Here is a 26,344-nt window from a genome sequence, read left to right as displayed (position 1 = left end):
TGGCATCATCAACTCAGCAGACATTGTCTGAGCAAACTCCAGGAGATAGTGAAAGACAGGGAAGCCTGGCGTGCTGCAGTCCATAGGGTCACAAAGAGTTGTACACAACTGAGCGACTGAACAACAGCAACAACACCAATTATATATTTTGGTTCTAAAAGATGCCTAACTGAAATAAATAATACAAAAGTTGAATATATTTTGGTTCTAGATGGTAAGAGAAGGATATATGAAATAGCAAATAGAAGTGAAAGTGAAAGTCGCTCAGTTGTGTCCGACTCTTTGTGACCCTGTGGACTATCCTGTCCGTGCAATTCTCCAGGCCAGAATACTGGAGTGCGTAGCCTTTCCCTTTTCCAGGGGATCTTCCAAACCCAGGGACTGAACCCAGGTCTCCTGCATTGCAGGCAGATTCTTTACTAGCTTAGCACAAGGGAAGCTGAAGAATATAGGAGTAGGTAGCTTATCCCTTCTCCAGTGGATATTCCTGATCTAGGAATCGAACCGAGGTCTCCTGCATTCTAAGCAGATTCTTTACCAACTGAGCTATCAGCAAATAGATATGTAAGACTATTATTAGTTGTTTTAACTTTGGTAACCTTAACAGCAGATAAAAGTGTCTTCAACTATAATAAGGTTATTTCTTCTTTATGAAGAAATCAGGAGGAAGGTGGTCTCAGAGTTGCTTTCCTGACTTAACCATGATACCAAGAGCTCATGATCTGTCCATCTTTATAGGTCAGCAGTTTCTCACCTGTTTTTAAGGTTGCTGCAGGTAAATACATCACGTTCTCATAGGAAGTCACCAGTCTGGGAAGGGTAAGGGATGAGGGGTGCTTTTCTCTCTTGTCAATGAGAAAATAATCTCCAGAAGATTTTTTGTTATGTCTCATTGACCAGAACTTAGGCTAAGTCCTTTCATAAGACAGAGCCTACTAGATTGTAGGTGCTTAATAAATATTTGTTGAATGGCTTTATCTTTAATAAAAGAACAGTGTGATTGTCACAATAATTCTGTGGGGTTTGGATTTGTGTGTGATCTTTACCTTCAGGTCAAAGTCTTTATTGATTACATACTTTTGTCCTGAAATGCTAAGTATAGAAATGTCCTTAGTAGTTTTTTCTTCCTAGTGAGCCAAAAGGGAGCTGTTAGAGATCATGGGTCTCAAACTTGTTTTTTTCCCTAGATGAAGGAATAGATAGATATTCAAAAGATTGTGGTAAATACTAACACTGAAACTTCTAGCCCTTGATGTCTGTTCCAATGTGCTCTCTCTTTCTCTCGTGTCCGTCTCTTCCTCTGTCTCTGTGTGTCTCTGTGTATGCTCAAAGAGTGTAGTTGGTGCTGTGAATCTCCTAAAGGATCATGCTAAGAACTTTTTGTTGTGTCTGAAAGATGTGTTAAGAAAGGTTTTGAGATATGTAGAAGTCCTCTTTGCATTCTTTACTATTACTGAGTCATCACTTGACTCAGTGTTGCCTTCATCATAGATAGGAAATGGTTATTTTTTTTTTTTAACCAAAGCTATTATTATCAGGGTCAAATACAGAATATTTTATGTGTGAAATACCCAACCATTACCATTTTTTGAAGTGACCTGAAGATCTTGGTGAGCTTCTCAGGTTGGATAACCAGGTTGATAAGCACTTTTTTTCCATTAAATTAGACATGCTTGGTGTCTTGATTTTTTTGTACTGGTCATCTAGCCAAATTCACTTCAAGTGTGACATTAAAAAGGAAAAAAATTCTAAAATAAAACTTTGAAAGCTGAATGTCACACACAGCAAAATGTCTTGTCAAACTCGCTGCATCATTCCTTCTCTTCTCACCCTAGCCAGACATGATGTACATCTTACTTGAGATACAGTTGCTGTTTTTAATTACGTGTGTAATTCTTTTGTAAGTGGAACTTGTACTACACATTTTCAGACTGAATAAATAATATACTACTGTGGACTGTTTCAGCAGTTATTTTTATCACAGATGTTGTCTTCCTAAGTGGCTTAAAGTACCTCTGTGTTTTGTCCTGAGTGATAATTTGTCCTATGTTATTGCCTGGGGTATTTCTTTTGTAATTACAACAGCATTTCTTTTGCAAAGCAGTGGTGAAGTTTTATTAAGCTCTTATTAATTTATAAGGCTTAGCCAAAAAAAAAAAATTATTGAAAGGCACAAGTCTTCACTACAAATAAATTGCATGCCAATGGCAGCTACTAATTCAAAGCAGCTTTTGAATCCTAGTTGAAAGTTTTCAAATTCTCTGAATTATAACTTTAACTTAATTTGTCATCCAAAGAAATGAAACAGCTTTAAAAGGATGAGAGAGGAATGGTGAACAGAAGGAGATGGAATAGATCTGTCTTAGGAAGCAAATGTTTTAGATCTGGATTTGCATTCCCCGTTCCCTGCTGCTTCCACCCCTGCTGCAAATTGAATATAAACTTTGGGTCATGGTCAAGGAAGACAGTGTCCAAAAGATTTAATATTACCTCAGGACTGTCCACAGAGAAGGCAATGGCAACCCACTCCAGTACTCTTGCCTGGAAAATCCCATGGATGGAGGACCCTGATAGGCTGCAGTGCATGGGGTCACTAAGAGTCGGGCACAACTCAGCGATCTCACTTTCACTTTTCACTTTCATACGTTGGAGAAGGAAATGGCAACCCACTCCAGTGTTCTTGCCTGGAGAATCCCAGGGAAGGGGAGCCTGGTGGGCTGCTGTCTATGGGGTCGCACAGAGTCGGCCACGACTGAAGCGATTTAGCAGCAACAGCAGCAAGGACTATCCAAGATAGTTTCAGTCTAGCATAATATTCCGTCTAATTGTAGTTAGACCTGGCTGCTTTCTTTAGTGGATGTTTTCTTCTTTCCTTTTTGTCTGCTTTTCTAAGATGTCAATAAACATTATGGAGCAGAACATATAATACTGCAATATTTTCTGAAGTGTTTTTTAATGACAGAGTTGTTTATTTTTTAAGGTAGCAAGGTGGAAAGTGTTTTACTACAGCATAATAAAGGAGGAAAACCAGCTGAATAAACATTTGTCAACTAAAGTAGGTGCTAAAGCTGGGTGAGAATCTCCATTCGAACCTTGATCATGTGTGAAGAGCCTTTCTTTCAGTTTATAGCAGATATTTGCAAAATTGCTAGTGAGGCTACAAAGCAGTGTCAACTAAAGTAAGTCTACTAGAAGCCTCTGTGTTTTAAAATGTAAGTAGTTTGGGCAGTGAGAAGTCTGTGCTCTTTGTTTAGAATCTTTCTTAAGGTAGTTGTGGAGGAAAAGCAATTAGACAAATCATACTCCTTTTCCTCAAAATGCTTCATTGAATTGTTTCACTCTCACTAAATGTATGGTATGTTGCCAAATAAGTCTATAAGGAAAATGGAAATCCTGAACAAATACGGCAAATATACAGCTGTTAATTTGTTAGTTAATTGGAATATTGACAAATTCAATAACGTGTTTAAGACTTTTGACCTCAACTTTAAGAAGAGTTAATGGTGACCAGAGCTCTGTCTTGACACTAAAGGCTGTTGTTCATTATATGAATAATTGGTTTTCAAAACGTGAAGCAAATATGGCCAAGTAAGTAGGAAGCCTGGGAAGAATTTTTTCACTGCCCAGTCTTAAATAAAACAAACAAACACAGCAATAATGCCACAACAGTATTAAAATATGATAATTGCCCATCAGGTGTGTTAAAGATGATTTTCAAGATTTAGAGATAGGAGGAAAATGTGTAAGTAGAAAAACATATATAATTTGTAAATGAGAAGTTACAATAGTGTGTTTAAGTGTGGTATGTGTGCTATGATTTCAGGAGGTTTTTGTGTAGACATTGGATATACAGTCCATGGAATACTCCAGGCCAGAATACTGGAGTGGATAGCCTTTCTCTTCTCCAGGGGATCTTCCCAACCCAAGGATGGAACCTAGGTTTCCCACACTGCAGGTAGATTCTTTACCAGCTGAGCCATGAGGGAAGCCCATGTATTTTAAGGGTTTTTTGTCCATGGATATTATTGCTAAGAACAAGGCAAAATATAAGGAAAATAAAGGGAGGCAATTTAAAGAAAGATATTAAGTAAATTATCTCCAGAAAGATCCCCTAGAGGAGGGCATGACAACCCACTCCAGTATTCTTGCCTGGAGAATCCCATGGACAGAGGAGCCTGGCGGGCTACAGTCCATAGTGTCTCAAAGAGTCAGACATGACTGAATCAACTTAAGCATTAAGTAAATTATTAGTACAATTAGTATATTTGTGTGATGGAAATCCTGAAGGTTCTGTATAAATCACTTAAGGAATAAAAAAATATTGTGTTCTGAATCTCGGTTTTAGATGTGGTATTCTACAGAGATAGAGCATCATTGACTCCCCAAATGTGGAGTGTACTTGAAATATATCTAGTGTAGCTCTCATCTGATCTTATTCATCATGACCATCTTACCTCTGTTTTGGAGAACTCACTAACCTTTGAAGTGGTGCATTCCATCACTAGACATTCAAGTTCTTCCATGTAGCTAAGTATCAAACTGTAAGTAATTCCATGATCTCTGTCTTCATGATAAGTTTAGATCAAGTCTAAATTTGATGTGATGATAATTTGGAGAAATTTATTTTTGTTCTTCTAAGTTACCTTTTACTTGGGTAAATAAGCCTCTTTTCTTCACAAGTTCCCCAAGTGACATGGTTCCAAGATTCACATGTCATTTTGTTTGCTTCTTTGAATATATTCCAGTTTTAAAGTCTCTTCTCAAAAGGTTCCCTAAAGTTAGATAACCTTGGATAATTGACTTAATCATTCTGAAAATGAGGATATTTGCTTAAATGTTACCACCCTGTAAAGTAGATGGTGAATTTGAATTCTTCTGTTACAGAGTATCACAAAAAAACTAACTAGAAAATCTTTCTCATCACTCTCTTTTATTGTTAGTATGTGTAATAACAACAGGCAGTAGTAACAGTGATAATAGCTTACAGTAATACATAAGAATACTGAAATATTTTGAGCTTGTTTTATCCTTGTTATAGATATCCTAGCTTTGATTATGTATTGTGTTTGTTTTTATTGCAGTCTGAGTTTGCATTTAATTTTTTTCTCTTTGGTGGCCACGTCATGCTGACTCAGTGCATTTTCCTTTTTCCTGAAATCTTCAAGTATTTTTCCATTCATTTGTAGCTGACTCATGATCTCTCATCCTGTAGCTCCTGGCTTTGAGCACAGTTTTAGGTCTTAGAGTTTAATCCTTATCCCTACTAAACCTCAATTGGTTTACTTCATTTGGTCATTCCATTCTATCAGGATCTGTTTGGGTACTGAATTCTGTTAATCTAATCATTCCCCTCACTTATATCAATATACATTCTTTTTTTTTTTTTTTAATCAAACATTCTTTTCCTTCTCACTTTATTTCCCTGATTAGAAATGGAATGCATACTCATTGAGCAATCATTGGCCAACTAAATCAGTTCTTTCGGAACACTAATATTTAGTCAGTTTTCATTGGTTTGACAATTGCAGTTGATAAATAGCTATAGCCCCCCGTTCCTCTTGAGGCTCTTCTCTTCCTTTACCATCTTGTTCCCTCATCTGAGATGAGCTGGACCTCCCCAAGGACCAGCTACTTAAAGTTTAATGCTGAATGTAGTAGAGGCTCTAGAAAACCCTGTTTCAGCACTGCCAGTTCTCTGTCAGTTGTTAATGTTTTAAATATCATCCCTGAGTATAACATAATGTATGTGAAATCCACAGCCAACAACTGACCACTTGCCTTAATTACAAGGTCTAGTCCTCCAGATTGTATTTGAGGCATAGGAGGGATTTTCAGTGATGAAAGCTATGTGGAACTTTACATAGCTATGTGAAAATTGTTCCTCTCATTCAAATCAGGAAAAGGTTTGGGGCTTTGTCTGTTCTACCTATCAACTTATTTTCCACTTTACCTTGTCTTAACAGAATGTTGCTCCAGCCGTTTGCATCAGGTTTTCCTTTCGTTATTGTAGAAAGTAAGAAACAATGGTATTCTTTGTGTATTCACAAAGATTGTTGACTCTTGCTCCTGTGTGCCTATGTAGTCACACACAGGACTAAGGAGTCCTGTGTATACTTTATTCAGGAAATGGTTTGGATCACCTTGTTAATATGCTGGGACAGCCCTAGCTAAGTGGGACACTATGGGGGGCAAAGTAATGGCCTCCCAAAGATAGCCACATCCTTATCCTCAGAACCTGGGAATATGCTATCTTTAAAGATTTGAAATGGGAGATTATCCTGTGTTATCTGGGTGGGTTTGGTACAGTCATGAGGGTTCTTGTAGTGGAAAGAGAGAGGCAGGAGGGTCAGAGTCAGAGAAGAGAGGATGAAAGCAGAGGTTGTGTGATGAAATTTGTTGCTGGCTCTGAGGATGGGGAAAGAACCCATGAGCCCGCAAAGGGTTGCTGTCAGCTGGAAAAGGAACTGGATCCTCTTCCAGAGCCTCCAGAAGGAGAACAGTCCTGACGTTGACTTCCATCCAGTAAAATCCCTTTTGGACTTAAGGCCTTTGGAACTGAGAGCTGATAAATTTGTAATTTTTTGCTACTAAGTGTATAGTAACAATAGGAAAATAATGCAAACATCAATATCACCTTTTTTTTGGCCACTAAGTAGAGTTATCTGGTTGCAGTTCTTACACGAGTAAGTACAAGCCAGAGGACAGAAGAAACAAAACTGTCTGGACTGCCTCCCTTCCTCTGTCATTGTGGAGACAGAAAGGTTCGGGTTTTGTGTGGTTGGTGTTCTCTCTCACAAATCTACTCAAAATTTCCTTCTATTCTACCATGGTTTTTTTCTTTCTTTTTGCCTCTTCTGATTGCTTAGTCTCTGTGTAATATATACAACATTATATATATAGAACAAAAAATAAGACCCTGTTAGATGAAAAATAAAGATGGGAGTCTAATTTTCAGAAGAATCTTTTCACATAAACTCATACGTGTTCTTGAAGCACTGCCCTCCCCCCACCCCACACACACACCACTTGGAATGTGACATTCACTGTCACCTTATCATAACAGAAGCTTTGATTCTTAATGTGAGCTACACTTGAAAGATGGCTTCACTCAGGATAAACCAACTACAGAGGTCTGCTTGATGCAAAGTAAGTACTAAGGCTGAAGCTCAGGAAATAAGAGGAATTTTAAAAAGTAAATGACTTGATTCAAGAAATGTGGAATAGTGACTTCTCAGTGGAGTTTAAATAGTCAATTAATTTGTATCAGAGTTGAACTCTGAAATTGGGAAAACTATAAAGAATAATTTGGCATGATTTTAATAGTCTGTTTTTGAAGTTGTTATTTAAAGACTAGAAGACTTTTTGATCAATAGAAAAGTCAATAAATGTAGAACACTCTATGGTGAAATCCTTCTCTTCCAGACAGCTTTCCAGTTTGTTGCACTAATTTTGTATCATTTAGGCCTTTTAGACCATGCTGTGAGTTGCAAAAGAAAAACAGTATTGACCAAAGGGGATTGACTAAAACACAGTTGTGCTGCTTTATTGTACATTGTTATTCTTCAAGAATAACTTAAAAAATTTTTTTTGATTGTGTGTTTGTGTGCATGTGTATGTGTGTAATTGTAAATTAAATGGAGGCAAGGGCCTTCCCAGTGCAGAAATTTCAAGACTGTAGACATTGGATTAGCAGAAATAGCATTTGAATACTAAACATCTGATTTTTTTTCCCTAATCCTCCTCCTCCTCCTTCACTGTGCAGTCTTGGATGAGAGCATTTATTTTCCTCTCTAAAAAAATAGGAAAAGCTTTCGTGATATCATGTGATGCATATAAAAATACTTTGAAAACTAGAAAGTTCTATGTATATGTTAAGTCATGGTGGTTCTGATATAAAGTTCCTCATCATTCTTCTGTCCTCCGTTAGCTACTTAGGGGATCCAGAGAGAGTCACAAGCCAAGACAGACTGGTGTGACCAGTGTTGACTTTGGTGTGGTGACAGCATGAGTGTCATGACATCCACATGTCTGTGACAAGTATGGCTTTGTTTCTCTGTCATTGCGTTACTCTCCTAAAACCATTTCTACCCTCAATACTGCTAATGCACCACGATGAGTATAAAAAGCGTATTAGCTCCAGAGTAGTTGCTTGTGAGCATAATGTAGATAATGAAACTCTTGTTTGGTTTGAAAGTTGGGCTTTTGGTGGAGTGCACTTCCTACCATGATGATCATTTTCAGCATATGGAGCCCATTAAGTGGTGTTGGAACTGGATTCACAGTTTAATGTGCTAACACTGCATCTGTTTCTGCCCTGATGATAGCACCTGGATCAGTTTAAAACTGATGTAGAAGTTTAAGATGTGGTGTAGTTAATTTCTAAAACAACTGTTGATCTTTATACGTGTGAAACGCATGGTCTTTCAAATTCCAGAAGAATTCACTGCCATTTAAACTGATACCTGTGTGTGCTTTCAGAATGGGAAATAAAAAACACATGCCTTCCCCTCTAGGAACTTTTTTTTTTCACTTAAATTCTGAGAGGTGACCATGATGAGATTATTAATTTTTTTTTCCTATATTGAGGGGATGGAGAAGAAGATCCCTTTAGGTTTCCCGTTATAACCTGTATCAAATAACTCATCCAAAATGAATCATTGATGGATGATTTTCCTTTCTGCTTTAACAAACATAGGCATGCACATAGTCCAAGCCATGATGATGCTGTGAGTCATTGATTCCTCTTGACAGCCCTGGAATGGACAAGTATTAAAAAGTAAAGTGAGGTGATTCTGTTACTGAGACTGCAGGCCTTATCTCTGTAGCTGGCTAAAAGCAGAGAGCTAGTTCACTGGAGCTTTAAAAAATGACTTTTCCCAGTGACCTCCTGCTTTTTAAAGACAGCAGAGTTTGGAGTTTCTTTTTAGAGTGTTAAATGCCCTTGGAGGGTTGTTGTACAGTTATATTCCCATTAGAAAGATTGAACTTCTCTCCAGGATGCCCCCAGAAAAGAAACCATTAGAAGGCAGAGCGATATAGCATTTGGGGATGTCTGTTCTGTTCTCCTCCCCAAGGCAACTTTTAATGTTAGTTTTTCAATGTGAAAATCCATCTGCTTTGAGTGGAATGACCATGATAGAGTGTGTGACATTGCCTTTTCTTGCAAGATGATCACATTTCTGATCTTAAACTCTTCTAGATTGTCTTCCGGGCCATCACAAATTATAGCCAGTTTACTGTCCACCTGCCTAGGATTGGCTTATATGAAGAGTGTATAGAGGACTCTTTCAAATACTATGTTGACTTTTACGTTTTGTTAGCCAAGATTTAAAAGGTTTAATATGTTTAGAAGTTGGTATCTTTGAAAATAATGAACTGTGTGTGTGCGTGTGTGTGTGTGAGAGAGAGAGAGAGAGACAGTAGAAATTCCTGGAGTAATCCTTTTCCTACTTTGTACAACAAAAAATAGGCCTTGGAAAGCTCAAAAAATAGTTTGCAGGGCACATTATAGTTTTATTAGACTTGATGATCTTTTGTCAGAAAGAAATACCCAAGCCTAGCTTCTTTGATGATATACAACTGTTGGGCATCCCATGAGGCCACTTCCCAGAATATCCTAATTAGACTGCTCTATGACATCAGTCCTGTGACTTTTTCTCCTTTCTGTTATCCTTTTTGGTCCCTTCACTTAACCTTACTGTCATCCATTATCCCAGATGAGTTAGACCTCTGGGAACATCATTCTCACTCTCTTAAGTTAGGCTAATGGGATTAATTAATGATGAACACAGGCACAATTTCAAGTGGGTGTGGTGAGGGAGAGAGGAACAAAAGGATCTGAAGAATATGCTAAGAGAAAAGATCAACAATGCCAGGAACTAAATGCTAGATGAAATTCTGTGTTGTCCAGTGGTATACTGCAGGCTCCAGGAAGGCAAGGGAGGTGATTCACTGTGAGAACAGCCGTTTGCTAAGCAGCTACTGTGTCTCAGGAGTTAACCTTATCTTATTTCATTATTATCTTACTTTATCTCCCCCCCAGGAACAGCGGTTTATAGATGAGAATACTGACTCATCCAGTTAGTATATTCAAGAGGAAATATTTGAGTTGAGATTTGGCTAACTCTAAACAGTGTGTCAGAGAAGGCAGTGGCACCCCACTCCAGTACTCTTGCCTGGAAAATCCTGTGGATGGAAGAGCCTGGTAGGCTGCAGTCCATGGGGTCGCTAAGAGTCGGACACGACTGAGCGTGTCATGCTTTGGAGAAGGAAATGGCAACCCACTCCAGTGTTCTTGCCTGGAGAATCCCTGCCTGGAGAATCCCAGGGATGGGGGAGCCTGGTGGGCTGCCGTCTATGGGGTTGCACAGAGTCAGAGACAACTGAAGCGACTTAGCAGCAGCAAAGAGTGTGTACTCTGTATATGTGTGTGTGTGTATGTGTGTTTTACACTTAACATGGCTTTTAGGAGTTGCTTCAGATAAAAGATGTAGATTATTTTCTTACAGATTGGAGTGAAAAATTGGATCTGTTATGCTTAGATTCCTCTGATTAAATACTATCTCCCATTTCTTACAGAAAGGTTCTGATTGCTTCTTTCATTACTTGTTTATTTAATTAGCATGGATAGTTATGTGGTAAAAAAAGATTTCTTTTATTTGCAATGGACAAGGTAACAGAAACTATGTTTAATGAAGGCAGTGATGGTTAATACTGAGTAAAAATGAGCTTGTGGCCTGTTTTGAGATTTCTAGTCTTGTGGAGGATTTAGTAGTCTTAGATACAGAGGGTGAAACAGACTCTTCTTATATCCAGCTCTTCCAAGTTTGAGGATTCAGGGGCCAGAAAAAGGGTAAAATATACCATGCTGAGGAGTCTTAAAGGGCATGTTGGTGCTTCACAATTTGTTCTGTTTATAACATGAGATCTGAGAAAGATGATAGTTTTCATTGTTCAGCATAAGTATTTTAAATGCCTACCATATGATTTATTTAAAGGGCCACAGAGTAAAAAGTGTCGGGGCTTCCTGAAGTTTGATTTATTTCCTGATAATTAAAGCTTGGTCAGGGAATGACATCTAATATACATTAGCAATTACTATGTTTTGGAATGCTGATGCATTTGAATGGTAGAGTTAATATCTTTCTTTCCTCCTTCTGGGATGAAATATCTCTTGCCTTCCATGTCAAATTAGAGACTTGCTGGTGGTTTGTGGACCAAATGTTTGGGTACTTTGTGTAGGCTCATCTGTGTTAGTTTTAAATGAGAGTGTTTTGCCCTTGCCTATCTGTTTTTCATCAGGGCTCCTCTATTCTTGTGTCCAAAAAGACTCTCTGCTCTAGCCGTGAGGCTGCTTTTACTGTAGGATGTCTGTGTCTCCTGTCATCACAGGCAGTCCTGGTGAAACGTCCCATGCTGTGTGTGTGTTGCTACAATATGTTTAAAGTCTGATCTTTCTCAGATGTATATATGTGTGTGTATAACTATTTTATGGCTGAAAAGGGATGCAGACAGCACAATTTCTGCCAGAATATGTTTTCTATTATATTTTGTAATATGAAATTATAGGTTAGTTTTTGGTTTGCATAAAGCTGCCTTTTTCACCCATCACTGGGAGACAAGTAACACCTTCCTTTGACTCACGTTTTCCAAGAGTCCTTAGTGTTAAAAGAAGACTTTCTTTCTGGAATGTAGAAATTAAAAGAATATGGCACAAAGGCATTTTTATAGCCTTATTGAGTCTTGAGGGCAGATATATGGATTCCAGACAAAATGCAATAATAGACTAGGATTTTACTTTCAAATCGTCTTAACAAACACTTCTTGTGGGAGATTTATTGTCCATGTGGAGGAACAGAGCTGCTTTGAAGGTTAAATGGAGTAGTTTAGAGAACAGTGTTCAAGGTCTTTCTCTGCCTCTTATTAAGTATATGCTCTTCTTTAACTAACTTAACCCATCCGGCTTAGTTTTCTGTTTTATAGCAGTATTGTGAGAATAAAAGGAGATAATGTGTGTGTGCTTTGTAAGCTTTGTGATCTCAGTGTAAATATGAAGTAGCACTTGTTTTATTATGTGTGTTTAGTTAGAGTTAATGCTTCGTTGGCATGAACAGGACATTTCCCCCTCTCTGATAAAGCATGTAGACAAATCCTGGCAGAACTAAGACTAAGATACCTCTGAAAGTCCTATTTAAGCTTATAAAGCAGTTCAACCCCTGTCATCAAAAACAGAGCACTAGACATAGTGTTGGACAGATACAGCTTTTGTGTGAAGTCTAGTTGCTTTGAAACTCTGAAGGATAAACAGGAGAGTGTATGTAATTATGTATGACCGTCTCTATGTCATAGTAGGGTGTATGTGGACAGCAATACCAAAATCCCACAGAATACATTGCTTAAACAACAGAAATTTATTTTCTCACAGTTCTGGAGGTTTGAAGCCAGAGAACAAGGTGTAGGAAGGTTTGGTTTCCCCTGAGGCCTCTTCTTGGCTTGCAGATGTCCACCTTCTTGTTGATCTGCACATGTTTATTATTATTATTTTTTTTTCTGTGCTCATGTGCCTCTCCTGTTTCTCTGTGTGTCCAAATTTTGTTGATGACACCAGTTATTAGATTGCATTAGGGCCCAGCCTAATGGCCTCATTTTAACTTCGTTACCTCTTTAAAGTCTGATTAAGTGTAGTCACATTCTGAGGCACTTAAAGATTCAACATATGGATTTTAGGGGCCCACGATTGAGCCCATAATATTGGGTTGGCAGCAGACAAGGAACCAAGGTTTGGATTCCAGCGTGAGTGGCTCTGATCTTTACCAGTGCACTTGTCTCTGGCAAGACTGCTAACTTGGCATGTCCACATCTGCTTACTCATGGGGGTGGTGACAAGGATTCGAGATAGCCGTGAACATGAGCACATTTTGTAAAATGTAAAGTCATGATATAAATGCAAGGTAGTATTATAACAAAAGTACCTGTGAGGGATACATTGGCACCATGTGGAAAATTTTAAGTAGAAGAGGCAAAAGATCATTGCAAACATTTGCCTAAAAGAAGCTTCTTGGCTCATCTCTTTGGCTGAAGGAGGTGCATGGATAAAGAACGGTGATTTGGTTAAGACTTAATTCAGACAAGACAGGAGTTAGGCTTACAGATAAGCCAAACATCTGGATGATGCAGTGTGAATATCGTCCCATCTCCCAGTGCCTGTTTTCTTAAAGCCTGTTAGTTTCTTCATTGGAAAAAGATTTCCCCTGCCTTCCTCGGTCTGGCAGCAAGAGCTCTCAGTGGGTTCCCAAGCAGTGGTCTTAGCCGGAAGGCAGTTTTCCTATTTACTTTAAGTGACGATTTTACGATCCCTTCTCAAGGATATGATTTTTTTTTTAAGGTAATACTTGACTAGTTGGAAAAACTTCCATGTACTTTAGCATATCTGTTCTGAAATGTGTACAGCATGTTTATGTGCATAGGCAAGTGTTTTAACTGGAAAGGTGTATTCTAAGATTGTCATGCTTACCTATTTAGAATGCATCGGGATAATCAAATTCTTTTTTTTTTATTTTATTTTATTTTTAAACTTTACATAATTGTATTAGTTTTGCCAAATATCAAAATGAATCCGCCACGGGTATACATGTGTTCCCCATCCTGAACCCTCCTCCCTCCTCCCTCCCCATACCATCCCTCTGGGTCGTCCCAGTGCACTAGCCCCAAGCATCCAGTATCGTGCATCGAACCTGGACTGGCATCTCATTTCATACATGATATTTTACATGTTGCAATGCCATTCTCCCAAATCTTCCCACCCTCTCCCTCTCCCACAGAGTCCATAAGACTGTTCTATACACCAGTGTCTCTTTTGCTGTCTCATACACAGGGTTATTGTTACCATCTTTCTAAATTCCATATATATGCATTAGTATACTGTATTGATGTTTTTCCTTCTGGCTTACTTCACTCTGTATAATAGGCTCCAGTTTCATCCACCTCATTAGAACTGATTCAAATGTATTCTTTTTAATGGCTGAGTAATACTCCATTGTGTATATGTACCCCAGCTTTCTTATCCATTCATCTGCTGAGGGACATCTAGGTTGCTTCCATGTCCTGGCTATTATAAACAGTGCTGCGATGAACATTGGGGTACACGTGTCTCTTTCAAGTCTGGTTTCCTCTGTGTGTATGCCCAGCAGTGGGATTGCTGGATCATAAGGCAGTTCTATTTCCAGTTTTTTAAGGAATCTTCACACTGTTCTCCATAGTGGCTGTACTAGTTTGCATTCCCACCAACAGTGTAAGAGGGTTCCCTTTTCTCCACACCCTCTCCAGCATTTATTGCTTGTAGATTTTTGGATCGCAGCCATTCTGACTGGTGTGAAATGGTACCTCATAGTGGTTTTGATTTGCATTTCTCTGATAATGAGTGATGTTGAGCATCTTTTCATGTGTTTGTTAGCCATCTGTATGTCTTCTTTGGAGAAATGTCTATTTAGTTCTTTGGCCCATTTTTTGATTGGGTCATTTATTTTTCTGGAGTTGAGGTGTAGGAGTTGCTTGTATATTTTTGAGATTAGTTGTTTGTCAGTTGCTTCATTTGCTATTATTTTCTCCCATTCTGAAGGCTGTCTTTTCACCTTGCTAATAGTTTCCTTTGATGTGCAGAAGCTTTTAAGGTTAATTAGGTCCCATTTGTTTATTTTTGCTTTTATTTCCAATATTCTGGGAGGTGGGTCATAGAGGATCCTGCTGTGATGTATGTCAGAGAGTGTTTTGCCTATGTTCTCCTCTAGGAGTTTTATAGTCTCTGGTCTTACATTGAGATCTTTAATCCATTTTGAGTTTATTTTTGTGTATGGTGTTAGAAAGTGTTCTAGTTTCATTCTTTTACAAGTGGTTGACCAGATTTCCCAGCACCACTTGTTAAAGAGATTGTCTTTAATCCACTGTATATTCTTGCCTCCTTTGTCAAAGATAAGGTGTCCATATGTGCATGGATTTATCTCTGGGCTTTCTATTTTGTTCCATTGATCTATATTTCTGTCTTTGTGCCAGTACCATACTGTCTTGATAACTGTGGCTTTGTAGTAGAGCCTGAAGTCAGGTAGGTTGATTCCTTCAGTTCCATTCTTCTTTCTCAAGATCGCTTTGGCTATTCGAGGTTTTTTGTATTTCCATACAAATTGTGAAATTATTTGTTCTAGCTCTGTGAAGAATACTGTTGGTAGCTTGATAGGGATTGCATTGAATCTATAAATTGCTTTGGGTTGTATACTCATTTTCACTATATTGATTCTTCCAATCCATGAACATGGTATATTTCTCCATCTATTAGTGTCCTCTTTGATTTCTTTCACCAGTGTTTTATAGTTTTCTATATATAGGTCTTTAGTTTCTTTAGGTAGATATATTCCTAAGTATTTTATTCCTTCCGTTGCAACGGTGAATGGAATTGTTTCCTTAATTTCTCTTTCTGTTTTCTCATTATTAGTGTATAGGAATGCAAGGGATTTCTGTGTGTTGATTTTATATCCTGCAACTTTACTATAGTCATTGATTAGTTCTAGTAATTGAGAAAAAGAAATAAAAGGAATCCAAATTGGAAAAGAAGAAGTAAAACTCTCACTATTTGCAGATGACATGATCCTCTACACATGGATAATCAAATTCTTAAGCACAAAGGTACATCATCATCTTTTATTCTATAAAAGCACACAGAAGAAGACTACATACAAAATAGGTGTTCTTGGAATTGCATGGTTATGCTTGTGTTCTTTCTTGGATTCTGGTGTCTGATAGAGCCCTGTCTTTTTTGAAAGCTTTGAATTATATTAAAATATATAATCTCATATTCGTTTCTCCTCTTAGAAAAGACAAACATTTGTAAGTTTTTGTTTGTTTTTTTGGCTGCATGACACATAGGATCTTAGTTCTCTGACCAAGGCTCAAACCTGAACCCAGTGCATTGAAAGTGAAGAATCTTAATCACGGGACCACCAGGGAAGTCCTGTAATATTTTAAAGAAGAAAAATTATAAGGAACCAGTCACACTTTAATGCACAGACCCAATTGTAAGGGAAACAGTATGAAATGTAAGGAAATCAAAATTTAATTATCTTTTAATAAAACTATGAATTTATGAAAAGCTGTGAAACTGAAATTCATAAAATATACAAAGTAGTGAAGTGATTTAGCAGCAGCAGTGTGTTAAAGTGGTTCATAAACTTGGAGTTAACGTTTGAAAGTGAAAAAGCTTCATAGAACCTCTTCTTGTTGTATGTGTTTGCTCAGTCATGTCTGACTTTGCAACCCCATAGACTATAGCCCACCTGGCTCCTCTGTCCATGGAATTTTCCAGGCAGAATACTGGAGTGATTTGCTATTTCCTTCTCCAGGGGATCAATCCCAAGTCTCTTACACGTCAGGGAAGCCCAAAACCTCATCTGCTACTGCTACTGATAAGTCGCTTCAGTCGTGTCCGACTCTGTGCGACCCCATAGATGGCAGCCCACCAGCCTCCCCCGTCCCTGGGATTCTCCAGGCAAGAACACTGCAGTGGGTTGCCATTTCCTTCTCCAATGCATGAAACTGAAAAGTGAAAGTGAAGTCGCTCAGTCGTGTCTGACTCCCAGCGACCCCATGGACTGCAGCTTACCAGGCTCCTCTGTCCATGGGATTTTCCAGGCAAGAGTACTGGAATGGGGTGCCATTGCCTTCTCCGAAAACCTCATCTAGATGTTGCTAATTTAAAGTCTGGAAAATTAGGAATAAAGATATTTTCATTATGCTTTTAAGTTGAGACTGATTGAACGTACTGCGAATGTGAAGGAGGAGAGTTGTAAGTATAATATTTTATGTTATGGTGGCATCATATGGATATAGTGAAGAAGTAAATGTGTGGAAAATATTTTTTATCATGCAATTAGCAAGGCAATGAAAAAATTTTAAGTTGTTATGCTAATATTATGGTAGAGGACTATTTTAATCAGTGAAATTAAATGCTTGGAGTATGGTTTTCATGATAATCCCATGCTCTTAGATTTTGCTTTAGTCTTGCAAAATGCTTTTCATGTTAATACTCGAATAAACATTTTTAGGTAACAGAAGTTTTAATTTTATAATTTAAAAAAAAGTTATTTTAATTATGTTTTTATTGGCTGCACCACATAGCATGCCATCATATGCAGGTTGTTAGTTCCCCATGTCCCCCTGCAGTGAAAGTGCAGAGTCCTAGCCTTCGGGCTGCCAGAGGGGTCCCAGAAGTTTTCATTTTAAATCAGCAGCTGTCTTTTACATGGATTATTGAGTTTTTTCTTGAACATTTCCTGTAGAAACTCTGAAAATGGCAGCATTGATTTATTTGTGGAACTAAAGACACTTACTTAGTCAAGGTTCATCCTTTTCATTTTCTCCCACCAAGACAAGAGAGTGTCTTGGGAAAACTCTACTTGGGAAGCTTTAGAGAAGGAATCTGAATCTGCAGCAGCTCTGGGGCTGAGTTTAGCTGCTTCTGGGGCCATGTTTAATCAGATCCTTACTTTCTTTGTTTCGGGGGTGGGGGACTGGAGAGGGTTGCTGTTTAGATATAGCTCATAAAACTCCTTTATTGCTTATAGGAAAAACTTTTAAAGGGATGGAAGAGGGGACCACTAAGAATATTCTTTAGTTACAAGGCTGAGCATTCTCAAACTTAACCTTCTTGAAAAGCTAGCAGTTACTTGGGGACCGTGTCCCTTAGATGTTTGACAACAGGCACTTTGTTACTCCCATGGCCTCTTTTCATCTAACATCAAGACAGCGTGACTTACGTTTTTTTAACAAAAGGCTAGTTTCTTAGGAGGTCATCATCTCTGCCACTGAAGGGTTTACAATCTAGTAGGAGGAGATGAAGATGGAAACAAGTAAGTTTAGGAATGTGTTATGTGTGTCAATGATAAATTCATGCTTAAAGCATCAGTTCAGTTCAGTTCAGTCGCTCAGTCATGCCCAACTCTTTGTGACCCCATGAATCACAGTACGCCAGGTCTCCCTGTCTATCACCAACTCCTGGAGTTCACTCAAACTCATGTCCATCGAGTCAGTGATCCCATCCAGCCATCTCATCCTCTGTCGTCCCCTTCTCCCCCTGGCCCCAATCCCTCCCAGCATCAGAGTCTTTTCCAATGAGTCAACTCTTCGCATGAGGTGGCCAAAGTACTGGAGTTTCAGCTTTAGCATCAGTCCTTCCAATGAACACCCAGGACTGATCTCCTTTAGAAAGGACTGGTTGGATCTCCTTGCAGTCCAAGGGACTCTCAAGAGTCTTCTCCAACACCACAGTTCAAAAGCATCAATTCTTCGGCGCTCAGCTTTCTTCACAGTCCAACTCACACATCCATATATGACCACTGGAAAAACCATAGCCTTGACTAGACAGACCTTTGTTAGCAAAGTAATGTCTCTGCTTTTGAATATGCTATCTAGGTTGGTCATAACTTTCCTTCCAAGGAGTAAACATCTTTTAATTTCATGGCTGCAGTCACCATCTGCAGTGATTTTTCAGGCCAAAAAAATTAAGTCTGACACTGTTTCCACTGTTTCCCCATCTATTTCCCATGAAGTGATGGGACCGGATGCCATGATCTTCGTTTTCTGAATGTTGAGCTTTAAGGCAACTTTTTCACTCTCCTCTTTCACTTTCATCAAGAGGCTTTTTGGTTCCTCTTCACTTTCTGCCATAAGGGTGGTGTCATCTGCATCTCTGAGGTTATTGATATTTCTCCCGGCAATCTTGATTCCAGCTTGTGCTTCTTCCAGCCCAGCGTTTCTCATGAGGTACTCTGCATACAAGTTAAATAAGCAGGGTGACAATATTCAGCCTTGACATGCTCCTTTTCCTATTTGGAACCAATCTGTTGTTCCATGTCCAGTTCTAACAGTTGCTTCCTGACCTGCATACAGGTTTCTCAAGAGGCAGGTCAGATGGTCTGGTATTGCCATGTCTTGAGGAATTTTCCACAGTTGATTGTGATCCACACAGTCAAAGGCTTTGGCATAGTCAATAAAGCAGAAATACATGTTTTTCTGGAACTCTTTTGCTTTTTCAATGATCCAGCAGATGTTGGCAATTTGATCTCTGGTTCCTCTGCCTTTTCTAAAACCAGCTTGAACATCTAGAAGTTCACGGTTCACGTACTGCTGAAGCCCGGCTTGGAGAATTTTGAGCATTACTTTACTAGCGTGTGAGATAAGTGCAATTGTGCGGTAGTTTGAGCATTCTTTGGTATTGCCTTTCTTTGGGATTGGAATGAAAACTGACCTTTTCCAGTCCTGTGGCCACTGCTGAGTTTTCCAAATTTGCTGGCATATTGAGTGCAGCACTTTCACAGCATCATCTTTCAGGATTTGAAATAGGTCCACTGGAGTTCCATCACCTCCACTAGCTTTGTTCGTAGTGATGCTTCCTAAGGACCACTTGACTTCCCATTCTCGGATGTCTGGCTCTAGGTGAGTGATCACACCATGGTGATTGTCTGGGTTGTGAAGATCTTTTTTTGTACAGTTCTTCTGTGTATTCTTGCCCCCTCTTCTTAATATCTTCTGCTTCTGTTAGGTCCATACCATTTCTGCCCTAGTGCCTTCCATATCTGCAGGACCTGAGAGAAAACTAGTATGTCTCAGAACCAGAACAGGTTCCTGCACCAAAATTTACTTGCTCTACCTGTAGACCTTCCTCCAGGAATCTGAAATTCATTTCTTCTCCCCAGACTAAGACCAACCCTCAGATGTTACAGTGTATCTTTCATTTCCCTACCCTAGTAGCTAAGTGTTTGCTATTAACTAGAGCTTTCTAAATATAATGGCTTATCCCTAAAGAAGGACTATAATGAAAGGATTTTAGGTTAAGTGGCAAATGTGTGCCAAAGACTTTTGGGTAAGCCAATTACCCTGATGGGTTTTCTCAGTTAATTATTACTGAGTGAATGAACTGCTTTTAGATGAAAGTGATAATTCTCTACTTAAAACAATGTAGATTTTTTTCTAAACAATGAATGCAGTTCATCAATACCAATCATTTCTAGTTAGAATTCAGTTCAGCAATACATATTGAATGCCTCCTAAGTGCAGGGCTCCAGAAGATAAATAAGAAGCTGTTCTGTTTCTTAGGTATTAACAGTGCATTGGGGAAATAATGCAAGTTCTAACAAGACAATAGCTTAGTTGGACCTGACGACCATCAGGGAGCTTGATGTCTAGCAACATTGCTCTCCATCTCGTGAAGGAAAGTAGTAACACAGAGCAAATGCCAGTGATCCCTGCTGCTCTATTCTTCAAACTTTACTCCAGCCCAACCAACCTATTGCTTTTTTTTTCCTTTCATTACCCAAGCTCACCACCTTCTCTCCTGCCTCATGGTCTTTGATAATATTGCCCATTAGCCTGGTAATCTCCCAATTCAACTCCTTTTAACTCCTTCCATGTATGTAGACTTGCTTTCCCCCCGGCAGTCTCTTGATCCGCTAAGACTTTCAGGAGTCTGTTCTGTTCTCCCACAGCAATCATGATTTCGTGCTAGAGTAGTATTTATCGCGCTGCAGTGAGATTGCTTGTACACATCTTTGCCTATTCTCCTAGACTGTTTCTTAAAGTCAGTATATCTATTTTGCTCACCATTCCATCTGCAGTGCCCTTTATGGTGTTTAGTTCATCATGAAATGAATGAATAAATGAGTGGGTGAATTTTCTTAAGACAGAATCAATCCATTTTGTTGAGCTGTAATTTTCAGTAGGGTAGACAAGGGGAACTATTAAAATCACCTGTGTCCTGATTTCAGCATATGTTTCCTTCTACTCTTCTGAAATGCCTTTCACATATCATCCCATTTAAGATCCCTGATGACGGTAGTAAGAAGTCAGTGTTATTAATGGGAATGTGGCAGTGTGCAATGTCAAAATCTAGTTGATTTGCAACAATAACTAGTAAATACTTCGGGGGAGACTGTGGCATCACAAACGAGCATTGGTAATTGAAGCTGCTACTGCTGTTGCTAAGTCACTTCAGTCGTGTCCGACTCTGCGTGACCCCGTAGACGGCAGCCTACCAGGCTCCCCCGTCCCTGGGATTCTCCAGGCAAGAATAGTGGAGTGGGTTGCCATTTCCTTCTCCAGTGCATGAAAGTGAAAAGTGAAAGTGAAGTCACTCAGCCGTGTCCGACTCTTAGCGACCCCCCGGACTGCAGCCCACCAGGCTCCTCCATCCATGGGATTTTCCAGACAAGAGTACTAGAGTGGGGTGCCATTGCTTTCTCTGAATTGAAGCACATTTGGACCGATATAAACTGGTTGAATGGACTGCCCAGGTGGTTCAAGTGGAAGAGAATCTGCCTGCCAATGTAGGAGTCACAGGACACACAATCCCTGGGTCTGGAAGATTCCCTGGGGGAGGAAATGGCAAACCATGCCAGTATTCTTGCCGGGATTATCCCATGGACAGCAGAGCCAAGTGGGCCACACAGTTCATGGGGTGGCAAAGAGTCGGACGCAACTGAGTCCTCACATACATACAGACTGGTTGAAGAAGAGCAGTTCAGGCAGAAAAAGGAAAAAAATGATCTGAGCAAAGGCCTGAGAGCTGGGGAATTCAAGTTGACATTAGGATGCATGTGGAAAAGTAATGGGAGATTGGCCTAGAAGTCATAATGGGACTGGCTGTGAACTCCGGGCTTAGAGGGGTGTTTATTATGGTAAGAAATAAGGCGTGATGAGGGAGTCTTGTGAAGCAGAGTGATGGTGTTAGGGTTATACTTCAGGAGTTAAATTTCAGGAAGTTTCTCTATCCACAGCATGCATAAGAGATCAAAAGGGAAATGAAAGCAGGCAGGGATGACTATTTAGTTCAGTTTAACAAATATTTGTTATGTGCCTAATATATATTGGGCATTGGAGAAAATATATTCTTTCCATAAGGGGACTTTGAGCATAATGAAGGAAACAAAATTATCAACAGGCACTTTTAGTAAATCTCCTAACCAATAGAAGTCAGAAATGAAGGAAACCTGAATGAGAGGAAGAGAAAAGAGAAGTTAGAGGAGATTCAAGGGAAATTTGCACGTTGAATTTTTCGCTGAGGTCTTGCCCAGTGTCAAATTATCCTTCACCAAATTGAAAGTAGATGTGGGAGCAAAGAGAGAAGACAGGTTCCAGCTGCACTAGGAATTAACTGCCTCTTTGTCTCCTTGATCTGGCTTCCCTTTTGTTTGTGCTGGCCTCATCCTTAGGCTCTGTCTTCAGGGCCTTTAGCACCCCTAGGACTGATCTCATTCCCCTAAGATGTCCTTTCCCAGTAGATTATTGGAGCTTACTTTGACTGTGATTGACCTGGCTGGCTGCTAAGTCAGGTCTTATGGCTGGGAATGAGGATGGGGATATAGTACACTGACTGGCCAGATGATAGATAACTTTCATCAGGAGGTGAGGACAACAGCTTCACTCTATTCAGATGAATGGAGAGTGGATTTGGCCTGTTCTCAAAAGGAAGAACAGGGCACTGTTAACTAGAAGAAGGTGTTTGGAAAAACCAGTCCATGACACCAGGCAAAGTAGATTTCAGACATTTTAACATTGCCCTATTTGAGCTTCAGCACAACAGTTTGTGAGAAGTTTATCCACCAACTTGGTAAAAAGGCTGTGCTCTTGAAAGAATAAAGGATAACTGGCCATTTGGTATTAGTAGAGGAACCACGATTTCCTCATTCAGGTACAACTATCCCCTGGGCCAGTAGACGTGTAGACTCGTGAGCACCACCCAGGCTGAAGGTGTCTATGAGAAAGTGTCCCCTGGTTGCAGGCACTGGAGATGATGATCACCAAGGTGAACAGTATAGAGTGAGCAAAGGTCAGGAGACAGAACTGGGAAGAAACGTCCACATTTGTGAGAAAAGTCTGAAGGAAATGGTAGCCAAGGAGGGTTGGAAAGAGGAAGTCAAAGAAGATAGAAGTTTGCTTGTATGCAATTACATTGCTTTTTACTATCAAGTCTATTAAAAGACTATTATGTGGGAAAGAAAAAAAAATAGGAAAAGACTAAAGGTAAGATGTTGTAAATGTTTATTATTTTCTTCTGAGTGTGTCATTAAATCTTAAAGGATTTTTAAGTGAAACAGTCATGACCACGATGCATAGACGTTGACAGCTGTAAACATGAAGGAAGAGCACTGTGTTTTCATGGATGGCTGGAGCAGTAATTGTTTTGTGTTAATGGTGATAATAATACTAATAATGATAGCAGTTACATATATTACATGTAACACTATGCTTTTTGCTTACTAACACATTAACTCCTCAAAATGGTCCTATAAAGCAAGTACAGTTGTTATCCTTATTTTCCAGATAAGAAAACTGAGGTACAGAGAGGTGGAGTAATTGGTCCAATTGGTTCCAGAATCACTTTTCGTAACTATTGCATCTCACTGCCTTTCCTGGAGATAGATAGGTGTGCTTGGGTAGCACAGAAGCAGGGCAGATTAACAAAGGATATATGCTCTTTCTTTTTTATCCTGCAAACAAATTTCAATCCATCACCTAAAAAAAAAACAAAACAGGTTTTTTTTTGCCTTTTTTAAGTGTAAAGTTTGGCTTTTACTTAGTTTTTAGTAGAACAATTGAAATCACTTGGGGAAGAGTGTGCCATTTGATGTTTGGAAAATGTAAGCATCATTCCTGCTCTGAAGGACTGATGGTCATCATTTATGTGGGTGCTTGTGACTGAAAAGGTCAATGGACAGAAAAAAAATAGCAGAGAAACACACACAAGGACAGTTGGGCTGGTGGTGTCACATCATTCATCAGTTTTATAACAGTGCTGGCCTTTGTCAACATTTTTTAAAGGAAAAATCATAAGGCAGCAAAAAACCAAGAGCCGCAAATGAACAAAACTGAAAACAGGTTAAAACCCCCTTGAAGACTTGAGAGAATAGATCTTTTTGCTTCCAAAGACAATCTCCTAGTCCTGTGTTCTCTGGAGAATTCTGCCTACATTTGTTTCTTTTCCACATCTGCTACATTCAACATCCTTCATCTTTCCTGGAGTGAAAATTTCCTAATTCCTTAGTGTCTTTCTGAATTGGCAATACCCACTCACAGAAGTAACTTCAGATTATAAGAGCATGAAATTTTGTTTTGACTTAAGCCTTTCTATTAGCTGAGAAATAGCAGAAGAGGTTTCCCTCTTTCAGTTTTGGACTCAGGTAAGAAAATTCAAACAGATGAGAGCCTATTATGTTTAGTGTTGAATGACTACCTTTGCTTCTCATTTTGCTGGCAGATTGTTTAGATTCTATTAAATTCCTTTTGGTCCATTTCTTCTTTAATATGATGAAAGGGATGTATATTTTATCCCTTATCACTGACTTGCATGTGTGTGATGACTTATATTCTAAAGCCCAGTATAATTTAGTCTTATTTCATGTTCTTATGCCATAACATTCATTGAGTAAATAAAAACCTACCTAATAAGATAACACCCATCAGATAATTTTATCAGACTGATGTCTCCACCAGTGGAGTATATTTTGAACATGGGTGAAATGTTCCTTTGCTCTTAGATTTTTGTTTTATTGATGCTGTTTGCCCTTTAAATTTTTTTCCTACAGTGCAGAAAATTTAGGGCTGTACCTCAGTTTTTTTCTCACAGTGAAATTATGAGATTTGTTAGTTTCGTCCTTTGTTTTGAAATTCTTGTTTCATTGGAGTTAGACTTATATCTTGTTGGCTGCTGCGGATTACTAGATTTATTGCTATGGACATAAGAAATCCTGGCGACTTTGAACCAATTTTTTTTTAAGTTTTTTTTTTTGTTGTTGTTGTTTTTTCTTTCACTTGAAAAGGAAAGCTGGTTGTGGGGCTGAACTAATAGCATGTAGAAAACCTGGTTTAGGGAACTCCATCCTATATGGGTCTGCCACTGAACGGGTGAAGTATTGTCCTAAACAAAATGTGCTTCTCAGCTTTCCTTGCTAAATTAGCCAAGTCTTATCCCACAGTGTTCTGCTGTTGAGCTTTCTGCTGCCCCGACTTTGAATATGTGTTTCTGCATTGATATTAGAGAAATTCACATCAGTATTTAGGTTAATGTTTAGTGGAGGCCAGTTGGCTTTTTATTCTCAATGGCTTGAAATCAGCTTTCTCTGACAACACTGTTTGGCAGTTTTTCATATTTCTTTAAAATTTTAATTATAACCCATCAAGTCTTAAGCAATTACTTCTGGGGTAGACTCTTGATGAATGTCATAACAAGGTGTTTTAATTTAATGGATCCAGAATAACATCTGTTTCTAATATTTTAAAAGCCAATTTATATGGAAATTCATTTATACACAGTCAGTACACAGAGCCTTGTAAAAATCAAAGTAGAAAATCAAACCACCATGATATAGTAGGTCTTCTGTTAACAAAGGATTTCACTGATGAGTAGATTCAGCTGCCACTCGCTAATACCCTAAATAAAGAAGACAGAAAGTGAAGTTGCTCAACCATGTCCCCATGGACTGTAGCCTACCAGGCTCCTCTGTCCATGGAATGTTCCAGGCAAGAGTACTGCAGTGGGTTGCCATTTCCTTCTCCAGGGGATCTTTCTGACCTAGGGATCGAACCAGGGTCTCCCGCATTGCAAGCAGACACTTTACCATCTGAGCCACCAGGGAAGTACAACACCCTAAATATTGCACCTTAAACAAGATAGCAGTTTATTTCTCACACTCATGTAGTTTGCCCAGAGCTGGTATGGTCTACTATGACAGGGCCTCCATTTCCTTCAGTCTTATTGCTCTGTTGGGCATGATTTCTATTCCTAAGGACACCTTATAGGTCATGATGGCTGCTGGAACTCCAGCTATTACATCTGTGATCCAGCAGAAAGGAGGCAGAGGGGTAGAGGAGGGAAGAATACTAAGCTTTTTCAAGGACACTTTTTCCCAGAAGAAGTAGTTCTCTGTGTTCCACTGGCCAAATATTAGTCAGTGGCAAATATTAGTCATGTGACCATATTTAACAGCCAAGGAAGATAGGAAATGATCTCCACCCCCCCCCGCCCCGCCCCAGAAAGTGAAAGTGAAGTTTCTCAGTCCTGTCCGACTCTTTGCGACCTCATGGACTGTAACCTACTAGGCTCCTCTGTCCATGGGATTGTCCAGACAAGAATACTGGAGTGGGTTGCTATTTCCTTCTCCAGGGGATCTTCCCAACCCAGGGATCGAACCCTGGTCGCCCGCATTGCAGGCGGGCTGCAATGTGTTCCACTGGCCAAATATTAGTCAGTGGCAAATATTAGTCATATGACCATATTTAACAGCCAAGGAAGATAGGAAATGATCTT

The 26,344-nt window shown here is 39.2% G+C and overlaps 1 protein-coding gene across 4 annotated transcripts in view; it reads left to right on the top strand.

The window, feature by feature from the left end:
- Positions 1 to 26,344, top strand: part of TMTC2 (transmembrane and tetratricopeptide repeat containing 2) — a 414,619-nt gene that overhangs the window by 142,687 nt on the left and 245,588 nt on the right. The gene's annotated exons all lie outside the window — the stretch shown is intronic.

The sequence above is a fragment of the Bos indicus x Bos taurus genome, chromosome 5 (assembly GCF_003369695.1).
Source record: "Bos indicus x Bos taurus breed Angus x Brahman F1 hybrid chromosome 5, Bos_hybrid_MaternalHap_v2.0, whole genome shotgun sequence".
NCBI lineage: Eukaryota > Metazoa > Chordata > Mammalia > Artiodactyla > Bovidae > Bos > Bos indicus x Bos taurus.
Note: the sequence above shows the minus strand (reverse complement) of the source record. Positions and strands in the feature narration are given on the sequence as shown.